General features: G+C 39.3%; 1 long non-coding RNA gene and 2 other non-coding genes across 4 annotated transcripts in view; 1 reads left to right on the top strand and 2 right to left on the bottom strand.

Moving 5' to 3' along the window:
• Positions 1–4,566: 4,566 nt before the first annotated feature.
• Positions 4,567–4,638, top strand: TRNAF-AAA. The gene has a single exon. It is a non-coding gene; the product is annotated as a tRNA-Phe (tRNA).
• A 15,721-nt stretch (positions 4,639–20,359) lies between these two features.
• On the bottom strand, positions 20,360–20,431 carry TRNAW-CCA. The gene has a single exon. It is a non-coding gene; the product is annotated as a tRNA-Trp (tRNA).
• Positions 20,432–20,444: 13 nt separating this feature from the next.
• LOC123334105 overlaps positions 20,445–21,908 on the bottom strand; it is a 32,563-nt gene continuing 31,099 nt past the window's right edge. For both annotated transcript variants that reach the window (XR_006551878.2, XR_006641217.1), the window contains exon 2: positions 20,445–21,767. This is a non-coding gene — a long non-coding RNA (uncharacterized LOC123334105). The remainder of the gene's footprint in view (positions 21,768–21,908) is intronic.

Here is a 21,908-nt window from a genome sequence, read left to right as displayed (position 1 = left end):
TCCCAGCCCAGGGATCAAACCTGTATCTCCTGCATTGGCAGGTGAATTCTTTATCACTGCACCATCTGGGATTAAAATGACTTAATAAGGGACTTCCCTGGTGGTCCAGTGGTTAGGAATCCACTTTCCAATCCAGGGGATGCAAGTTTGATCCCTGGTCAGAGAACTAAGATCCCACATCCCATAGAGCAACTGAGACCACATGCCGTAACTACTGAACCTGTGTACTCTGGAGCCCACACACCACAACTAAAACCTGATGGAGCCAAATAAATAAATATTTTTTAATGACCTAATAAACAGTGCTGCTGTGACAAATTAGATGACATAGTATATGGAAAGTGCCTAGCCCAATAATGGCAGATTTTATGGGCTTCCCAGGTGGTGCTAGTGGCAAAGAACCCACCTATCAATGCAGAGACTTAAGAGACATGGGTTTGATCTCTAGGTCAGGAGAATTCCCTGAAGGAGGGCATAACAACAAACTCCAGTATTCTTTTTTTTTTTTTTTTTCCCACTCCAGTATCCTTGCCTGGAGAATCCCACGGACAGAGGAGCCTGGCAGGCTATAGTCCATAGGGTTGCACAGAGTAAGACATGACTGAAGCAACTTTAGCACACACACTTGATTTCCATAAAAAGTAAATCAAAATGTTTTGTTTCAAGGGTTTAATGTTCAAAATCACAATGCTGAAATCCCCTTGGTGGATCATAACCAATTTAACCCTGATATTCATCAATTTCACTCACTAAATGTATATACTTACATTGATCTCGTCTTGAAGATGCCCAAGGTTAAACCTCTACTATGAGAATGCAAATACATGATATATGGTTTGCTGGTCTCCTGTTGCAGACATGACTAATCAATCACAGAAAACTTTTCCACTAAGCATAAGCAGACTCAAAATTCTTTTCTCAGCACTTCATGCAGCCACTACAAATCACCTGGAGCTGGCAAGCATTTGCATCTATGATGTAATTCATCAGTTTGCATGATCCACTTTCCTGAAACTTCAAGTATAATGGACATTTATTTAGCACTTACTACGTACTTGGTCAAGGGTTTATAGATATAAGTAAGCTATGACAGTGTTCATCAGATGCATGACAAGGCAGAATAAATAACTGCTAAATAGGAATATGAATTACTACAGAGAAGAAGAACATTAAATAATTGAAGAAAAGGAGCATGATTTGTTTTCTTATTTGGTTACTCTATCCTGAATGCCTAAAGTAGAACTAGAAAACCAGAAAGTCAAAAACTGTTAAGCAAAGAAATGAGAATTAATTTGTGTAATACCTATTGTGTTCATCTGATATTTATTCGCTTAGAGAACAATGCACACTGAGTAGAAAAGGCGTTTGAGCTGGATTTTGAAGGACAAGAAACTTTCTGCCAGACAGAAAAAGGAAGACATTTCAAGTAGAAGAAATGACCTGAACAAACACAAATGCATATGAAAATTCACAACCTAAGGATGTTTTATAATTTTACGGATTTGGAGTACATATGACTAACCCCAGCAACCTCCTAAGTTTGGACTGCCAGAAAAGAACAATGCCTGTGGCCAAGTGGCATAGAAAGCTGGGTCTAGAAAAGCTGGTGAAAGATGCCAAAGAAAGAAGCTGCTCTTCGTTGTTTTTTGGGCTTGACTCATGCTATTTTTCCCAGCAGTCACTGCTGCCTGCTTGATCATTAGCACCCGAACATCTTGTTTGTTTCCACCAGACGTAAGTAATATACAATTATGCAAATTATCTTAACTCCAAGTAAGGAATCACAGGCCAGTCAATAATGTTGATGCATTATGAAAGGGCAGATCCTCCTGGAAGAAATAACACGAAGGGCCGATCATAAGCAAACATTTTGAAGCCTGCAGAGGACTGGTCCCCGCAGCGCAATCTATTATCATATTTCCACATAATTAGTTTGTTTTCCACTTGAAATCAGAAAACGATTCGACATTGCCTTCCCTGCCTCAGGATGGAAGAGCATTCACTGGAATTCTCCTGCAAAGGTTCATATGGTGAATAATTAGTGAGAATTAATCTGTGGAAATTAAAGTTTGGAATATTGTAGAACTCATGAATAGTGCATGGGACAATTGGGTGGAGGAAGAGAAGAGCAGCCCTTCCATGGTACACGATCACAGATGACTGCTGGCAATCCACTTTTTAATCAGTGCAGCACGAGCCAAAGAGATGAATGTGGCTACAGGCTGTGGAGAAATACTGTCAAATTTTAACAGGCAGGATAAAGAAACGTTTCCAAAGAAGCCTATCTCTATGTTCATTTTCAGCAGATTTTATTTGGAAGGGATGCGCTGGAATGAGAGCACTTTTCTCCAATAGATGCTGATGACATTGCTTTAATCTTTGCAGTTGCCCTGTGTCTTCGAATTTTTTATTATCCCCATTTTACTGACAGAGAAACTGGGCCTTAAAGAGGCACAGTGATTGACTAGAGTCCCCAGCTTCTAAGTCAAGGCACTGAGACCAAAAGCAAAGTCTTTCTGATATAAAATTCCATAACTTAAGGGTAAACAATGCTTGGGTGCTCAGTCGCTCAGTTGTGTCTGACTCTTTGCAACCCTATGGATGACCTGATATCAAACTGATATATCAATAGATTCAAAATTTTCAACTTTATAAGATCAATTTCCTCAACTGAAGTGTATATGATGAAGGTATATAGTTCATAAAGTTGTCTGAGGGTGACATGAAATAGCACATACAAGTCCTTCATACAGAATCTGGCCCATAGAAGGACACAAGAAATTGATTTATATAAAAAGTGTTAATACAAATTATTTCTCAAAGATTACTCTGACACTAAAGTATATAGGTGTCTCATCGTGGCCTGAAAATAATTCCCTCAAATGATTTCAGGATCAAGTTACAACTCCCTTTCTCCTACAGCCCTGTGATGGCAGTTTTCCCAAGCATCTGCTTACCTGAAAATAAATTTAAATGGAAAATTTGCAAGTGATCAGGGTTAATGTCTCCAATTATTAAGTGACTGGAAAAATGGGACAGCAGGAACTCACAGCAGGGGAGCATTTTTTTAGAAGTAGAAAGCAAAGATATTTTATTGTAGATTATAGAGTGGTTTTATTTTCCATGGCTGTAGCACACTTTAGCAATAGTTGCTTATGATTTCTAGAACAATATGGTCACTGGAGCTGAAAATACAGTAAAAGAAACAGTATGTTTTCAAAAGAATGAATAGTTTATTTCTCCAATTATAAACTTAAAACTTATTATAGAAGAAAACCATATAAAAGGAAAAAGGAAAAACTCACCATAACCTTAAACATGCCCCCCTTGCCACTGTTAATGTTTTTGACATTTTGGGTGTTTTCTTCCAGTGTTTCTCTGGGCATATTTTTTTCATAATTGGGGTCATAATTTCTCTGCAATTTCAATATTCATTTAATTTAAAATGGTAAGATAAGGATTTTTACTAAGGTTCCAAAAGCATGAGCATTTTATAAAATAAGACATAATCAATAGACAGAGTATTAATTGCTCTCAAAGCAAAGAATTCTTTCCAGAATCAAAGATCACCGTTTGTTTCTTTATCTGAGAGAATCGTTTCTAATCCAAATGCACATTTGCCTCTCAGGCATCTGTTGGGTTTGGAAGAGGTTTCCAGATTGAGTTGAGAAATGGTCATTACAGTTAAGCTGCAACTTTAATCTTGAAAATGAATGAATGGATCCAGTCCAGTCCTTTGGCTGGGACCCAGTCTTTAAAATCCAGCAGAACAATGAGTATGTGGCTTCACAGCCAGCTGGTATCAGACTTGGGCAGGCAGAGTGTCAAAATATTAGTGACTTTTTTACATTTGTCAAAGCTGAGGCCAATACAAGAAACGCAGACAGCTTGCAAATGTGGGTTGTACACCAAAGGGTCTGTGTGTGTGTGTTTTTTTTCAATCCTGCCCACCGGATGTCAACATTTCCTTGCCTTCTGACTACATCTCCAGCAAAGACAGAGTGAAATATCTTTTACTTTGAATATGAAAACCACTATAGATTTATCATCAATGCATCAACCGGTAATTTATTATACCAGGGCAATGTACTCAGCTAGAATAAAGGGGCCATCAGCATTTCCATGGCAATCCTTTCTTTTCTTTCCTCGATTTATAACGCATCTGCTTACTCAGTTGTTCCTGAACCTGGCAGGCAAGGTCTCAGTGGGAGAATAAATATATTTATACAAAATGTTTAAGAAAGGCTGCCCACATTGAGCTAGAAAAATAAGCATATGCTAGTGCTGTCTGGCACTCTCTTTGCAATTCCTGCATCTCTCCAAAAGGGAAAAAATCTACAACTGAACATTTTTATTTTATTTTTTAAAGAAACATTGCTGGCAGCCAATGTGCAATATGGGCTTGATGGGTTGGGGTTCTCTGTCTCTCTCTTTTTCTCTCTAGCTCTCTCTCTCCCCCTTTAACTTTTTCTCTGCCTTTTTCAAAGACAATTATACAGAAGAAAAAGATCATTGATTCCATCACAAAAGAAAAGCAATTATTCACATGCCTATGCAGCTGAGACTTCCCTGGTAGCTCAGACGGTAAAGCGTCTGCCTAAAATGCGGGATACCCAGGTTCAATCCCTGGGTAGGGAAGATCCCCTGGAGAAGGAAATGGCAACCCATTCCAGTACTCTTGCCTGGAAAATCTCATGAACGCAGTCCACAGGGTCACAAAGAGTTGGACACAACTGAGCAACTTCATTTTCACTTTTCATTTTCGTACAGCTGAGGTGTCTTTTTCTCCATCTCTTTTCCATATTCCTGGGTTAAAATTGGGCTGTTTCACGTGCATGAGCATTTCATGTTCCATGAGACCTGATGAGAAAGAGTCAAGTCAGATACCTCACACCTGTATTATCTCTTTCCATCACCTGTGAATTGTATGAACTTAGGCAAACTTTACTGAGCCTCAGTTTCCTCGATCTTTATATGAGAACACACACTAAAGAGATAGCTTTGGATTTTATTGTGAGTAACAACTTGCCCTGTATCAGGCACCTAAAATTCATTCTAGAAATGCCTGCTCCCTTCCCCTTCTTTGCTGCATGAGGTGAGATTTATCCTTATTAAAGCAGAAGAAGAAAAAGAGAAGAGGAGGAGGGGGCAGAGGGGGAAAAGGAAAAGAAAAAGAGAAGGAAGCAGAGTCCATGGAACCACTAGTAACAAAAATGAAACAAACAAACAAAACCAACATTTATACAATATTTATAGGTGTTAGGCACTTGTCAGTAAACTTCATAGAAATCTAGCAAATTAGTTGTTACTATAATTATTCCCATTTTACTGATAAGAAAACTGAAGGTCTGAAAGACTAGGCAACTTGCCTAAAGATAATATATTTCAAATGACTAACTATACACAAGAAAAGCAATGATAAAGGTGATGTCTGGCAGTGTTGAAATTTATTTAAGCCTTGTGCTCCTGGAAAACAGCAATAATTAAGAAATTCTCTTCACCCTAAATGGCTTTCTGCAAAGAACCACCATCCTCTATGTGACTTATATATGACTCATGTACGACACCTTGTTTGCCTATGACAAGGCCAGACCCAGACTTCCAAATTCCCATCTTTGTCTCATTTGTGAACTGTCTTTTTCTGCTGGCCAGTTTGGCCAACAGCCCAAAACTTGACTTGACCAAGTTTTGCTCAGGGTTTTCTACTTCTCCCAGATCTGCAAACTTTGCCCCACTACTGAGCATGGAACTTGAAATAATTCTTCTTGAAAATTTTCTGAGAATCAGCTGATTTTAATGGTTTTTACCTCTCCCTCTAAAAGAAAATCCCTTTTCAGATTAAGATGCTTTCAGATCTTATAGTCAAAGAATTCTCTCTATTGCAATAGTCTCACTTTCCTTACTAAAATATTGTTTTTGAATAAAGTCTCTCCTTACTTTAGTTCATATTTGCTTTTTATTTGATATATTATTAATAGCAATAATATTAATGATTGCTAACATTGTATAGTGCTGCTGCTGCCAAGTCGCTTCAGTCATGTCTGACTCTGTGCGACCCCAGAAACGGCAGCCCACCAGGCTCCCCCGTCCCTGGGATTCTCCAGGCAAGAACATTGTATAGTACCTAACATTAATTACTTTGCATCGGAATCATAACTTCTATTTGTATAGAGCTACACGGCTATGATAGTTTTTAAAAAATATTTACTTTCTCATTAATTATATCATTAGCATCAATAAGACAATTATTTCCTCATTAAAAAAATAAAGCTCATGAGCATGAGAAATATGGTGACATCTAAGATGTTAATCAATATAGTGATTCTCATGAATTCTTTTTTAATGAACCATCTCTTCGCATCAATGTTCCTGAAAACAGTTTTAAAACATAATGGATTAAGGAACTAAGTCTTCAAGGAACCTCTGTTGCAATGGAGGAACAATAAAAAAAAGTTTTCTATGCTTTGGAATAAATCAATGAATCACAAGAATTTTTAGGTTCCTAGCCAGACTGTAATGGAATAGAATATCAGAAAAAAAAATCAATTTGGACAGGCAGTCAGTGATGACCTTGCAATCAGGTGATGCCTTAGGGGGCAGCCTAGGTGAAAGGCCAAATTATGTGGAGGCATTTTGCCTATGGTGGTTGGTGGTTTAGTTGCTAAGTCATGTACAACTCTTGTGACCCCATGCACTGTAGCCCACCAGGCTCCTCTGTGCATGAGATTTTCCAGGCAAGAATATTGGAGTGGGTTGCCATTTCCTTCTCCAGGGGATCTTCTCAACCCAGGAATTGAACTTGGGTCTCCAGCATGGCAGTTGGTCTCCTGTATTTCAGATGAATTCTTTACCAGCAAGCCATGCAAATGGGAAGCCCATTTTGCATATAATGAGAAGAAAGCCCAAGGAGATTCAGAGCACTTGAGTGACAGAATCTATCCCAAAAAACGAGATGGGAGCTCAGCAAATACTGACTTTACCCACTGAAAGTGGTGACGATTATTATGTGCAAAACATTTTTTTGTTAAAACATTGTTATTTTTATGATTCAGTGTTTTGGAGGGAAAGGACTGGATTTAAAGTCCAACATGTACTGTTCCTAAAGTAAGTTTGGGTCCCCTCACCTGCTCACAGTGAAGTCAATCTACTAACACTAGGTTGTGGTAAAGGAAAGTGTGGCAGTTGTTGTGGGGTCTCATACAAGGAGTCCATGACAGCTAATACTCAAAAGCCTGAGCTACTCAATGGGTTTCAGCAAAACATTTTTAAAGGTCAGGTAAGTGAGTGGCATTCAAGAGTATGTAATCAATTAATGCACAATTCTCTGGTTGGTTGATGGTGAGGTAACAGAGTGGTGTCACAGGGGCTGACATTATCAATCCTTGGGCACCAGAGATCTGTAGGCAACATGTTCATGGTCATCAAATCATTAATTTCTGGGTTAGGTGAGGAGACAAGATGATAGGGTAGGACTTGAGATCACCTCCTTTCACAAAGACATCAAAATCACAACTAACTGCTGAATAACCATTGACAAAAGAGATTGAAACCCACCAGAAAGATATTCTACATTCAAAGACAAAGAAGCCACAACAAGATGCTGGGAGGAGTGTTTTTATGATATAATCAAACCCCATACCTGCCAGGTGGGTGACCCACAAACTGGAAAATGATGACATCACAGAGGTTCTCCCACATGAATGAAAGTTCTGAATCCCATTCCTGGGCATATATCCAAAGAAGAACATGGTCTGAAATGATACTTGCACCCCAATGTTCATTGAAGCACTATTTACAACAGCCAAGACATAGAAGCAACCTAAATGTCAATCAACAAAGAGATGGAGAAGGAAGATGTAATATGTACATACAATGGAATATTTCTCAGCCATTTAAAAGAATGGAATAATGCCATTTGCAGCAACATGGATGGACCTAGAGATTAGCATAGTAAGTCAGACAGAGAAATAGAAATCCGTATGTTAATAATATCCCTTATATGCAGAATTTTAAAAGACATGATACAAATGAATTTGCTTACAAAACAGAAACAGACTCACAGACAGAGAACTTATGGTTATGAGGCCAGGGTAGGGAAAGAGGAGGAGGAGATAGTTAGCGAGTTTGAGATTGACATGCACACACTGCTATATTTAAAATGGATAACCAACAAGGACCTGCTGTAGAGCACAGGGAATTCTGCTCAATGTTGGCTGGCAGCCTGGACGGGAGGGAAGTTTGGCGGGGGTGGGGGTGGGGGGCGGGAACTGATACATGTCTATATATGGCTGAATCACTTTGCTGTGCACCTGAAATTATCACAACATTGTTAATCGGATATCCTTGCATGCTTGGCAGCTTAGTTGCGTCTGACTTTACAGCCTCGTAGATTGTACCCTGTCAGGTTGCTCTGTCCATAGGATTATCCAGGCAAGAAGAGTGGAGTGGGTTGCCATTTCCTCCAGGGGATCTTTCTGACCCAGGTATTTTTTTTTTCTTTTTTTTGTATTTTTATTTATTGTTTTTTTTTTAATTTTATTTTATTTTTAAACTTTACATAATTGTATTAGTTTTGCCAAATATCAAAATGAATCCGCCACAGGTATACATGTGTTCCCCATCCTGAACCCCCCTCCCTCCCCCCTCCCCACACCACCCCCCCGGGTCATCCCAGTGCACCAGCCCCAAGCATCCAGTATCGTGCATCGAACCTGGACTGGCAACTCATTTCATACATGATATTTTACATGTTTCAATGCCATTCTCCCAAATCTTCCCACCCTCTCCCTCTCTCACAGAGTCCATAAGACTGTTCTACACATCAGTGTCTCTTTTGCTGTCTCGTACACAGGGTTATTGTTACCATCTTTCTAAATTCCATATATATGCATTAGTATACTGTATTGGTGTTTTTCTTTCTGGCTTACTTCACTCTGTATAATAAGCTCCAGTTTCATCCACCTCATTAGAACTGATTCAAATGTATTCTTTTTAATGGCTGAGTAATACTCCATTGTGTATATGTACCACAGCTTTCTTATCCATTCATCTGCTAATGGACATCTAGGTTGCTTCCATGTCCTGGCTATTATAAACAGTGCTGCGATGAACATTGGGGTACACATGTCTCTTTCCCTTCTGGTTTCCTCAGTGTGTATGCCCAGCAGTGGGATTGCTGGGTCATAAGGCGGTTCTATTTCCAGTTTTTTAAGGAATCTCCACACTGTTCTCCATAGTGGCTGTACTAGTTTGCATTCCCACCAACAGTGTAAGAGGGTTCCCTTTTCTCCACACCCTCTCCAGCATTTATTACTTGTAGACTTTTGGATCACAGCCATTCTGACTGGTGTGAAATGGTACCTCATAGTGGTTTTGATTTGCATTTCTCTGATAATGAGTGATGTTGAGCATCTTTTCATGTGTTTGTTAGCCATCTGTATGTCTTCTTTGGAGAAATGTCTGTTTAGTTCTTTGGGCCATTTTTTGATTGGGTCATTTATTTTTCTGGAGTTGAGCTGTAGGAGTTGCTTGTATATTCTTGAGATTAGTTGTTTGTCAGTTGCTTCATTTGCTATTATCTTCTCTCATTCTGAAGGCTGTCTTTTCACCTTGCTAATAGTTTCCTTTGATGTGCAGAAGCTTTTAAGGTTAATTAGGTCCCATTTGTTTATTTTTGCTTTGATTTCCAATATTCTGGGAGGTGGGTCATAGAGGATCCTGCTGTGATGTATGTCAGAGAGTGTTTTGCCTATGTTCTCCTCTAGGAGTTTTATAGTTTCTGGTCTTACGTTTAGATCTTTAATCCATTTTGAGTTTATTTTTGTGTACGGTGTTAGAAAGTGTTCTAGTTTCATTCTTTTACAAGTGGTTGACCAGATTTCCCAGCACCACTTGTTAAAGAGATTGTCTTTAATCCATTGTATATTCTTGCCTCCTTTGTCAAAGATAAGGTGTCCATATGTGCGTGGATTTATCTCTGGGCCTTCTATTTTGTTCCATTGATCTATATTTCTGTCTTTGTGCCAGTACCATACTGTCTTGATAACTGTGGCTTTGTAGTAGAGCCTGAAGTCAGGTCGGTTGATTCCTCCAGTTCCATTCTTCTTTCTCAAGATCGCTTTGGCTATTTGAGGTTTTTTGTGTTTCCATACAAATTGTGAAATTATTTGTTCTAGCTCTGTGAAGAATGCTGTTGGTAGCTTGATAGGGATTGCATTGAATCTATAGATTGCTTTGGGTAGTATACTCATTTTCACTATATTGATTCTTCCAATCCATGAACATGGTATATTTCTCCATCTGTTAGTGTCCTCTTTGATTTCTTTCACCAGTGTTTTATAGTTTTCTATATATAGGTCTTTAGTTTCTTTAGGTAGATATATTCCTAAGTATTTTATTCTTTCCATTGCAATGGTGAATGGAATTGTTTCCTTAATTTCTCTTTCTGTTTTCTCATTATTAGTGTATAGGAATGCAAGGGATTTCTGTGTGTTGATTTTATATCCTGCAACTTTACTATAGTCATTGATTAGTTCTAGTAATATTCTGGTGGAGTCTTTAGGGTTTTCTATGTAGAGGATCATGTCATCTGCAAACAGTGAGAGTTTTACTTCTTCTTTTCCAATTTGGATTCCTTTTATTTCTTTTTCTGCTCTGATTGCTGTGGCCAAAACTTCCAAAACTATGTTGAATAGTAATGGTGAAAGTGGGCACCCTTGTCTTGTTCCTGACTTTAGAGGAAATGCTTTCAATTTTTCATCATTGAGGATAATGTTTGCTGTGGGTTTGTCATATATAGCTTTTATTATGTTGAGGTATGTTCCTTCTATTCCTGCTTTCTGGAGAGTTTTGATCATAAATGGATGTTGAATTTTGTCAAAGGCTTTCTCTGCATCTATTGAGATAATCATATGGTTTTTATTTTTCAATTTGTTAATGGGGTGTATTACATTGATTGATTTGCGGATACTGAAGAATCCTTGCGTCCCTGGGATAAAGCCCACTTGGTCATGGTGTATGATCTTTTTAATGTGTTGTTGGATTCTGATTGCTAGAATTCTGTTAAGGATTTTTGCATCTATGTTCATCAGTGATATTGGCCTGTAGTTTTCTTTTTTTGTGGGATCTTTGTCAGGTTTTGGTATTAGGGTGATGGTGGCCTCGTAGAATGAGTTTGGAAGTTTACCATCCTCTGCAATTTTCTGGAAGAGTTTGAGTAGGGTAGGTGTTAGCTCTTCTCTAAATTTTTGGTAGAATTCAGCTGTGAAGCCGTCTGGACCTGTGACCCAGGTATTGAACATGCATCTCAGGACATATCCTGCATAGGCAGGCAGACTCTTTATGACTGAGCCACTTGGGAACCCCAGGCACCCCAATACAAGATAGAAAGTTAAAAGAATAAATAAATAAAAGTAGAATCACCATGAAATTCAGCAATCATAATATATAACCTATATGGGGAAAGAATCTGAAAGAAATGGACATACATATATAAAATTGAATCATTTTGCTATATACCTGAAACTAAACCAATATTGTAAATCAGCTACACTCCAATATAAAATAAAAGTTAAATTTTAAAAAGTACTTAATTTCTTCCATTTGAGGGGGGTTTATCATCTGTAAAACAATTCAGGAAATGTGCATCAGATGCTATTATCTAAGTACTTAGAAGAGAAGCTAAAGCAGAGGATATGGGGGAGGGGTTTGTCTTGAGAAGGTCCCATAGGTTTCCACTCTTAAAATGTGATTTTGGATATCAACACCTCTATGACTGGTTGTGTGAAACTAAATAGACCCTTTACCTCCCTGAGCCTCAGTGCCCCCATTTCAAATGAGACAATAATATTTACTTAAATATATGGTTGTAATTTATTGAGATGCTGCCTGTGAAAGAGTAAGGTCAGAAATGACCTTATAGCAGGGCATTAAGAACATGTGATGTACAAGCTTCCAGATGTACAAGCTCGATTTAGAAAATGCAGAGGAACCAAAAATCAAATTCCCAACATCCATTGGATCATTGAAAAAGCAACAGAATTTCGGAAATACATGTACTTCTGTTTCATTGACTATGCTGAAGCCTTTGACTGTGAGGCAGTTTTTTTTTTTTTCCACAAAAAACTGTGGAAAATTCTTCAAGAGATGGGAATACCAGATCACCTTGACTGCCTCCTATAAAACTTGTATGTATATCAAGAAGAAAAGTTAGAACCAGATATGAAACAACAGACTGGTTCCAGATTGGTAAAGAAGTACATCAAGGCTGTATATTGTCACCCTGCTTATTTAACTTATATCCAGAGTACATCATGCGAAATGCTGGGTGGGATGAAGCACAAGCTGGAATCAAGATTGCAGGGAGAAATAACAATAACCTCAGATATGCAGATGACACCACCCTTATGGCAGAAAGCAAAGAGGAACTAAAGAGCCTCTTGATGAAAGTGAAAGAGAAGAGTGAAAAAGCTTGCTTAAAACACAACATTCAAAACACTAAGATCATGGCATCTGGTCCCATCACTTCATGGCAAATAGATGGGAAAACAATGGAAACAGTGACAGACTTTATTTTCTTGGGCTCCAAAATCACTGTAGATGGTAACTGCAGCCATGAAATTAAAAGACACTTGCTCCTTGGAAGAAAAGATATGATAAACCTAGAAAGCATATTAAAAAGTAGAGACATTATTTTGCCGACAAAAGTCCATCTAGTCAAAGCTATGGTTTTTAAAGCAGTCATGCATGGATGTGATAGTTGGACCAAAAAGAAGGCTGAGCACCAAAGAAGATGCTTTTGAACTGTGGTGTTGGAGAAGACTCTTGAGAGTCCCTTGGACTCCAAGGAGATCCAACCGATCAATCCTAAAGGAGATCAGTCTTGGGTGTTCACTGGAAGGACTGATGCTGAAGCTGAAACTCCAATACTTTGGCCACCTGATGCAAAGAGCCAACTCATTAGAAAAGATCCTGAGGCTGGGAAAGATTGAAGGCAGAGGGGGAAGGGGATGACAAAGGATGAGATGGTGGGATGACATCACCAACTCAATGGACATGAGTCTGAGCAATTTCTGGGAGATGGTGAAAGACAGGGAAGCGTGGCCTGCTGCAGTCCTTGGGGTTACAATGAGTCAGACACAGCTGAGCAACTGAACAACAACAAGAACACATGTGGGCTTCCCGGGTGGCTCAGACCATAATAAATCTGCCTGCAAAGCAGGAGACCCAGGTTCGATCCCTGGGCTAGGAAAATCCCCCAGAGAAGGGAATGGCTACCCACTCCAGTATTCTTGCCTGGAGAATTTCATGAACAGAAGAGCCTGGCAAGCTACAATCTATGGGGTCACAAAGAATCAGACACAACGGATGGATTAACACATTTTACCTTCAAGAACACATGTATGGGATCTAAACTACAACTCTGGGAGGAAGATATTTTATAACTTCCATTTTATATCTAGATAAGGAAACAGTTTCAATTGAATTAAATTCCTTCTTCCATATTGCTCAGATAGGAAACAGTTGAGCAGAGGCTCAAACTCTGGACTACTGATTTTGAATCTTGGCTCCTTTCCACATGCTCTGTGTTTCTTTTCAAAAGCTTTCCTGGGGCTGCCCCTGCAAAAGGAGCTGTAGAATAATTAGAGGGTCCCTGAGGATTTATTCATGATGTCCCCAGAGAAAGGATCAAATCTGGTCATTCAGCAGATTATGAACCTACAAGGCAAAACTTAAACTACTTAGCATCTGCTAACTAAAAAATGTCACCTGCCATTAGAAGGATTAGGTCATTAGCCATCCTAGTTGCTGACCTTCAACATACCTGGAAAGGAGTTCAAGGTGGAGATCAGGAATGAGGCACTCTGTTTTGGGGGCAAGTGGCAGAACAGGCCTTCAGACAGTCAGATATTTTCAGAAGATGATTTTATGAGCCCAAATTCCTATATCTCCTCATATCTAGGAAATCACTGAAAACATTAATGAAGATTCCTGCTCCTCATGACTAGCAGTAACTTTCTGCAAAAATGTGTGCTTGGCTGTATCTATCCCCCTTCACTATAATCATATGTATTGACCTTTCCCTCTACCTCTTTGGGGGTTTCCCTGGTGGCTCAGACAGTAAAGAATCCACTTGCAATACAGGAGACCTGGGTTCAATCCCTGGATCAGGAAGATCCCCTGGAGAAGGGAATGGCTACCCACACCAGTATTCTTGCCTGGAGAATTCCATGGGCAGAGAAGCCTGGTAGGCTACAATCAATGGGGTCTCAAAGAGTCAGACACAATTGAGGACTAATGCTTTCACTTTCTACCTCTTTGGAGGAATTTCCCAGAGCTATCTAAAATGCTGTCTCCAAGGCCATAGTCCTCCTTTTGCCCTGAGTAAGACTTAAATAAAAATTCTTCACATTGTCCATTTTTCAGCTAACAAATCTTATCAAAGACATTCCATGGTCTTGCTCCTACCTACTTTTCCAGATACCTTCCTTGATGCTTCATCAGCTTGTATTTTGAGCTCATTACATTAAACCTGCATTTCCCAAAATATACCTACTGTTTTACACCCCTGAATTTTTTCACGCTACAAAAACCTCCCTTTTTTTCCTCTACTGTTTTTCTCCAAGTTAATTATTACTCTCCATAAGGCAATGGCAACCTACTCCAGTACTCTTGCCTGGAAAATCCCATGGATGGAGGGGCCTGGTAGGCTGCAGTCCATGGGGTGGCTAGGAGTCGGACATGACTGAGCGACTTCACTTTCACTTTTCACTTTCGTGCATTGGAGAAGGAAATGGCAACCCACTCCAGTGTTCTTGCCTGGAGAATCCCAGGGATGGGGAGCCTGGTGGGCTGCTGTCTATGGTGTTGCAGAGAGTCAGATACGACTGAAGCAACTTAGCAGCAGCAGCATAATTCAGTTTAGGTGTTATCTCCTGTAAGATTTCTCTGACCTTCTTAGGCCAAATTGAAAGCATCCCCTCTTTGTACATAGTAACCTGACCAAACTTTATTATTGCACCAGTCATGCTAAAGATTTTGGTTTATAGTTCTTATCTGCATAACTTTTTAATGGAAATTTCACTGCAAGAAACAGAAGCCTATTCAAATTCTCTTAAGGCCACGTTGAAATAAAAAAGAAAAAAGAATAAATAGGGCTCAGGTCAGGATTGAGACCCTCCCAAGGACCAAAGCAAAAGGAATTCATGGACATCTGTATTCTACCATTTACACAATTCAAAGGCCAACTCCCTTAGAGTTTGTTCCTTTGATTCAAATTTTTATGAAACTGATTCACAGTATCTACCCATAGAGCAACAGCAGTGCCCAGAAGAGGGAATAAGCTATTATCAACGTGAACACCTGACCCTTTCCATCACCAGGGATGTGGGATGTTTCCAAGAAGTCATGTGCAGGCTGGACAGGGATGTGACCATGTAACCTAGAGATGGAGAGCTTCTCAGGAATAGGGACAGTATCTTAACCACCTTTATATTCCCCTTGGGTAGTTCAGTGGGAGATCAATGCAAGCACCCCATAAACATAAATAATGAGAGAGATGACTTTTACCATTCAGGAATCCTTCAGTCTTCCTTAACCCTCCTACCCCTGCATCTCCAAATAGATAAGACCTTGAGTTACAAGAGATTAATTTCATTTGGCCATCAGGCAGGAGTGCTCACTCAGCAATTTTTAAATGCAAATCCAATTGTGGATTGCTCACAAGGTAATTGTGCCTTATTTTCTTCTTTTTTTGTAAGAATTGACTAGAATGCAATTCCAAAGGATAATGACCACAGCCAGTTATATTAAAATGTCAGATATAAAGTAGAAGTAATTATCTGTCCTTCAAGAAAGTCTTGATGTATGGAGCCAAAAGCCCATTATATAGTCCATTCATCAACATTTATTCAATACTTACTATGTACACAAATATTGTAAAAATGCATAGGATGCTTTCAAAGAAAGGTGAAGACCAGCTTCTGCTCAGAGCAAATATAGGGCAAGGTAACTAGAATAGATTGTTTGTGAACATGGAATAGATTATAGTTAATGAACTCACACTGCTGCCATCGTATACTAAGTATTTGAAAGAATAGGAGGAGTTAGCTTGAAAAAAAAATTAAATAGAAAAACAGTACTTTAATAAGTACACAACCACTGTGTATTACACATCATTCTAGGCATTTGGTTTATTCCTGAGGATTTTGTATTCTTTGGCAGGATTATGGATAATCAGCAAATATGATAATTTCACATAGATGAGTTATGTGAAAAATAGAATAAGATGATTCAATAAAAGTGATCCTGTGCTTTAACTTGGTTTCTTTAGATAAGGTAGTCAGGAATGGCTTCTCTGAGCTGTATCTTACATGATAAGAAGGAGCTAGACATGAAAAAGTGTTGAAGCTCAAGAAATAGCAAATACAAAGTACTGAGAAATGAATGAGGTTAGTGTTCAAGGAAAAGAAAGAAGATTCATGAGGCTGTCATGAGAACAGAGAAGAAAAGTGGTAAAGATGGATTCTGGCAACAGCCAGAACATGTACAATTTTTAGGACACAGGAAGAAGTTTGCATTGTTTTTTCTTTTTCTTTTTTTTTTTTTTTTTTTTTGATGTAGCAGAACATCATTGGAGGGCGTTAGGCAGGGAAGCAACTTGACATAATTTTAGAAATATTGCTATAATTGCCATGGAGAGAAAAAAATTATGAACGAGAGGAGTTAAAAATTCCAATTGAAAAGAAAAATGATTTATTTTGGACTTACCAATGAGAGATTGGTGAAAAAAAATCATGGAACTATTTTAGAATTTCAGTTCATTTCAGTTCAGTAGCTCAGTCGTGTCTGACTCTTTGCGACCCCATGAATCGCAGCACGCCAGGCCTCCCTGTCCATCACCAACTCCCAGAGTTCACTCAGACTCGCATCCATCGAGTCAGTGATGCCATCCAGCCATCTCATCCCCTGTCGTCCCCTTCTTCTCTTGCCCCCAATCCCTCCCAGCATCAGAGTCTTTTCCAATGAGTCAACTCTTTGCATGAGGTGGCCAAAGTACTGGAGTTTCAGCTTTAGCATCATTCCTTCCAGAGAAATCCCAGGGCTGATCTCCTTCAGAATTTAGGCTTAAACAAATGAATAGGTGGTGCCATTAACTGTGATGAAGAGGACTTTAGTGGAAAAATCAACATTTCATATTGGGGCAGATGAAGTTTGAGATATCACCTAGAAATATCAAATAGAGAGTGATAAAAAAAGTGACTGTAGTTCAGAGAAAGGTTAAGGTAGAATATTTGACACATAGATGATATGCAAAGCCATGGAATTATAATTATCTTCAAGTGCTTACAGAAAGATGTGTGCATGCTCAGTCTCTCAGTCATGTCTGACTTTTTGTGACCCCATGGACTGTAGTTCACCACGCTCCTTGTAGATGGGATTTCCCAGGCAAGAATACTGGAATGGGTTGCTACTTCCTCCTCCAGGAGATCTTCCCTACCCAGGGATTGAACAGGCATCTCTGGCAGCTCCTGCATTGGCAGGAGGATGCTTTACCACTAAGTCACCTGGGAAGCCCCACAGAAAGATGAAGTAGATTTATTTGCAGTTGTTGCCCAGCAATGATATCAGATACTAGTTGTTTGATAAAACATTTTGAAAATATAAATGTCTTGTTTCTGTTCCACACATTTTTGACTTGGTAGGTCTGGGATTTCTATCCATGGTGCAACCAACTATGCGTATGTCTTTTGTTAATCTCCTCAGGTGAATCTAAGATTGAGAATTACTGCTTTAAGGGCAGCATCACGATACGTGAATACAGTTAACATCCTCTGGTGCTTCACTGAGGATTAGAGAAGCCATTTCAGAATTGCTGTGTTAACAGTAGAACAGCTTGAACTAAAATTCATTTTGATATTTGGCAAAACTAATACAATTATGTAAAGTTTAAAAATAAAATAAAATTAAAATAAAATAAAATACAGTTTGGATAACATTTCTTTGTCTCAGTTCTCCAACTCAAAATTGCCAAATTATTTTGGCTGTTACTTTGCAATATCTCATGTAGTGCATGTGGCCACCCTATGATAGCCTATCATGCTCTCTGTATACATTCTATATAGGTAAAATGAAGGAATTATGCAAAAGTTCTAATGCTGGAGCTGACAAACTTTCTTTAAAAGGGTCAGAGAGTAATATTTTAGGCTTTATGAACTACACAGTCTCTGGAGACACTATAACTCTGCCCTCGTAGTGAGGAAACAGCCATCACAATATGTAAATTAAAGGTTGTAGATGTGTTCCAATAAAACTTTCTTTAAAAATCAGAAAGTGAACAAGTTTTGGCTGTGGGCCATAGTTTGACAACTGCTGATCTAATGTATGGTGTGAGATATGAAAGAGGTCTCCAGTGGTACAGTGTGTACACAGATGACGGTGAAAGCTGGGATTTATCTGGACCACCTTTGCATTGCTCTTCAGTGCTATATTCTATAAAATTTTGGCAGCAGGAAATAAGAGAGTAGGATTACATAGCCAACTTCAAATTGAAGATTATGGCTGCATTTCTTCTCCTGGTCATGCTGTCCTTGCATATTGCATGCTATGGATTGCTGTCATGTTAGGAAAAGGTTGAAACTGGGAGCTGTTGCACTACTTTGATGTTAGGAAAAGGTTGAAACTGGGAGCTGTTGCACTACTTTGATGTATTACTCTTAGTTATGTGACTTGGACAAGTTATTTAGTTTCATAAGTTCACATTCTTCTTCAGTAAATTAGGGGTAAAAATAGGGCATAAATTATTGGCTTATTGTGATGAATAAATCATAAAATAAATGATAGGCACTACAGTCTCTAGCAGAGCAAATATTCTCAAGTCATAATTAGATGTGGAATACAATTGTACATTTATACATATAAGGTCATAGGTAGAGATATTGGTTTATGAATAAACATAGCAGTATGGGAACCAAGATAGACATGGATGGATGAATAGGGAAAGAAAAATCTCCTGGCCACTGGAAGTGTTCAAGTGGAGACTGTATATTCATTATCTGTAAAAATTAAACCAGGAAATCCTCTGAACTTCTGATTTTATATTTGCAAACTGAGGATAGAATCAGGATACCTAGATGCTGCTTACCACTTTCTTTTTTTTTTTTTAACTTTACAATATTGTATTGGTTTTGCCATACATCAACATGCATCCGCCACGGGTGTACATGTATTCCCCATCCTGAACCCTCCTCCGACCTCCCTCCCCATTGCATCCCTCTGGGCCATCCCAGTGCACCAGCCCCAAGCTTCCTGTATCCTGCATCAAACCTGGACTGGCGATTCGTTTCTTATATGATATTATACATGTTTTAATGTCATTCTCCCAAATCATTCTCCCGAAACTGGAGCCTATTATACAGAGTGAAGTAAGCCAGAAAGAAAAACACCAATACAGTATACTAATGCATATATATGGAATTTAGAAAGACAGTAATGACAACCCTGTATGCTTACCACTTTCAATTAAGGTTTCCTGTCAGGGCAAGGTTGAACATTTTGTATCTTAAGGAGACAGAATGCTATGTTAGGAGAATCTTGGACTTTGGCATCACACAGGCTTAAGTTTGAAATTCCAGTTCTGCTATTTTACTGTTTGACATTAGGCTAAGTGTTTCATGTCTCTTATCTATTCAAAGGGGATCATAATCTTTAAAAGGATTAAATTATTGTGTATAATTAATTTAATCCTTTTAAATATTATGATCCTCTTTAAATAAATAAGTCCCTGATAGCTCAGTTGGTAAAGAATCCGCCTGCAATGCAGGAGACCCTGGTTCGATTCCTGGGTTGGGAAAATCCTCTGGAGAAGGGATAAGCTACCCACTCCAGTATTCTTGGGCTTCCTTTGTGACTCAGCTAGTAAAGAATCTGCCTGCAATGCGGGAGACCTGGGTTCAATCCCTGGGTTGGGAAGATTTTCTGGAAAAGGGAATGACTACCCACTCCAGTATTCTGGCCTGGAGAATTCCATGGACTATATAGTCTGTGGGGCTGCAAAGAGTCTGACACGGCTGAGTGACTTTTGCCTTCATTGTATGTGTGTGTGTGTGTGTGTGTGTGTGTGTGTGTGTGTATAAATATATTAGTGCACATATATATTTACACACACACACACGGGCATGTTCATATGCTCAGTCATGTCTGACTCTTTGTGACCCTATGGACTGTAGCCTGCCAGGCTCCTCTGCCCATGAAATTTTCCAGGCAAGAACACTAGGGACTGTAGTCTGCCAGGCTCCTCTGTCCATTGGACTTTCCAGGCAAGAATTATGGAGTGAGTTGCCATGCCCTCATCCAAGGGATCTTCCCAACCCAGGGATTGAACCTGGGTCTCCTGCATTGGAGGCAGATTCTTTACCACCTGAGCCACCAGGGAAGCCCTATATTAGTGTATATATATGCCACACACACATATACATCCATATATATACAGAGAGAGAGAGAGAGAGAGAGAAAGATCTTCTGGCACACAGTGGATAATATTACTTTCCTCTCCAGCATTTTCTTTTTATTCTGAATACCCTTCTATACATTTCATGTGTCACCTAACGAGGTTCCTACCTTACGTTTCCTCCTTAATCCTCCCATTTTCATTATCAAGAAAAAAATTAAGTTTCTATCAAGTGCTCACTGACATTACTCTGGCATCTGAACTATCCGATGTGACATACAAAAAACTTTAATGTGTAGACATGCTAATCAGAAGGGAAATGTCAAATCTGCATACATTTCAAGTGACCCAACAATATTTACCTTCAAGCTAAGTCTCCTGTTTTTCTGACAATTGCCTCATTGAGGAAGTGACTCATTCAGCATACCAAGCCTGATTCCATACAAGAACTTTACCTCAGACTGGTTTGAAAGCATCAAAAAGATGAATGTCACTGCCTTACAATTAGTAACAAGCCTAATTTGATTTGACAAACGATGTTGAATTTAAAGGGGTCACTAACCATTAGAGCTGTCGAGGACAAAGAGTGCCTTGAAGGTGGATCACAATGGAATGTTTAAACAGTTTGTTATGCAAATTTGCTTTCTACCTGTCAGGGGTGGGTAAAGGATAGTGATAGAGGGCTGGTGGGAAGGCCAGGTCCAGAATTGATGACTGTCTGGCACAGTTCTTAGTTGTCGCAGAGATAGACTTGCAGAGCCCAGGTCAAAGACCTGCCACCTTCATTACCCAGGAGGCTTAGATAAGCACAACTTCCACCAGCAGTATGAGACAATTCTCTTCCATTTTCCATATCCATTTTCCATGGTCATCAAAGCAAGTAAGAGTAAACTGAGTTCAAAGCAAGCATCCCATGGAATACCAACTCCTGAATTAGTGAATCATCTCTCAAAGAGATTGATGGATCCTCTGGAGGGTGAAACTGACATCTAGAGGGAAGTGAACATGTCACAGTCCAGGGCGTACCTCTGTCTCTTGTCCCATAGGCAAGCCTTTATCTCTTTAACTGTTCACTCTCCATTTTAACTAAATAATTTATTTTAGTTTTTAATCAAAATCTCCTTAAGGAAGTCTGTGTCTTCATGTATGCCACAAACAGTAATTGTATCTTAGCATTTGTTCCATGGGGAGGGCCTTCATCTTTTGGTGGCTCCGCAATCCCACTTTCTCTGTGAGTGTGATGTCACCATGGAGCTGGGAAGGTTTGACCTGGCCCACTCTGTCTCCTGGCTGGTGCTTGAACTGAAGCAGGTCTCCTCACCTGGAACAGAAGAACAGAGACCATAATATTCCTGTGCAATTCAGTGCATCCCTGTATCTGCAGTAGAGCAGACATCCCAGGTGTTCACCTCCTTCATGATACTGTTCCTTACACTCAATTTATGATAATCAGATTGGTCCT

This window comes from Bubalus bubalis, chromosome 6, assembly GCF_019923935.1.
Source record: "Bubalus bubalis isolate 160015118507 breed Murrah chromosome 6, NDDB_SH_1, whole genome shotgun sequence".
In the NCBI taxonomy this organism is placed as follows: Eukaryota; Metazoa; Chordata; class Mammalia; order Artiodactyla; family Bovidae; genus Bubalus; species Bubalus bubalis.
The sequence above is the reverse complement of the archived record's forward strand: the minus strand, read 5'-3'. Positions and strand labels throughout refer to the sequence as shown.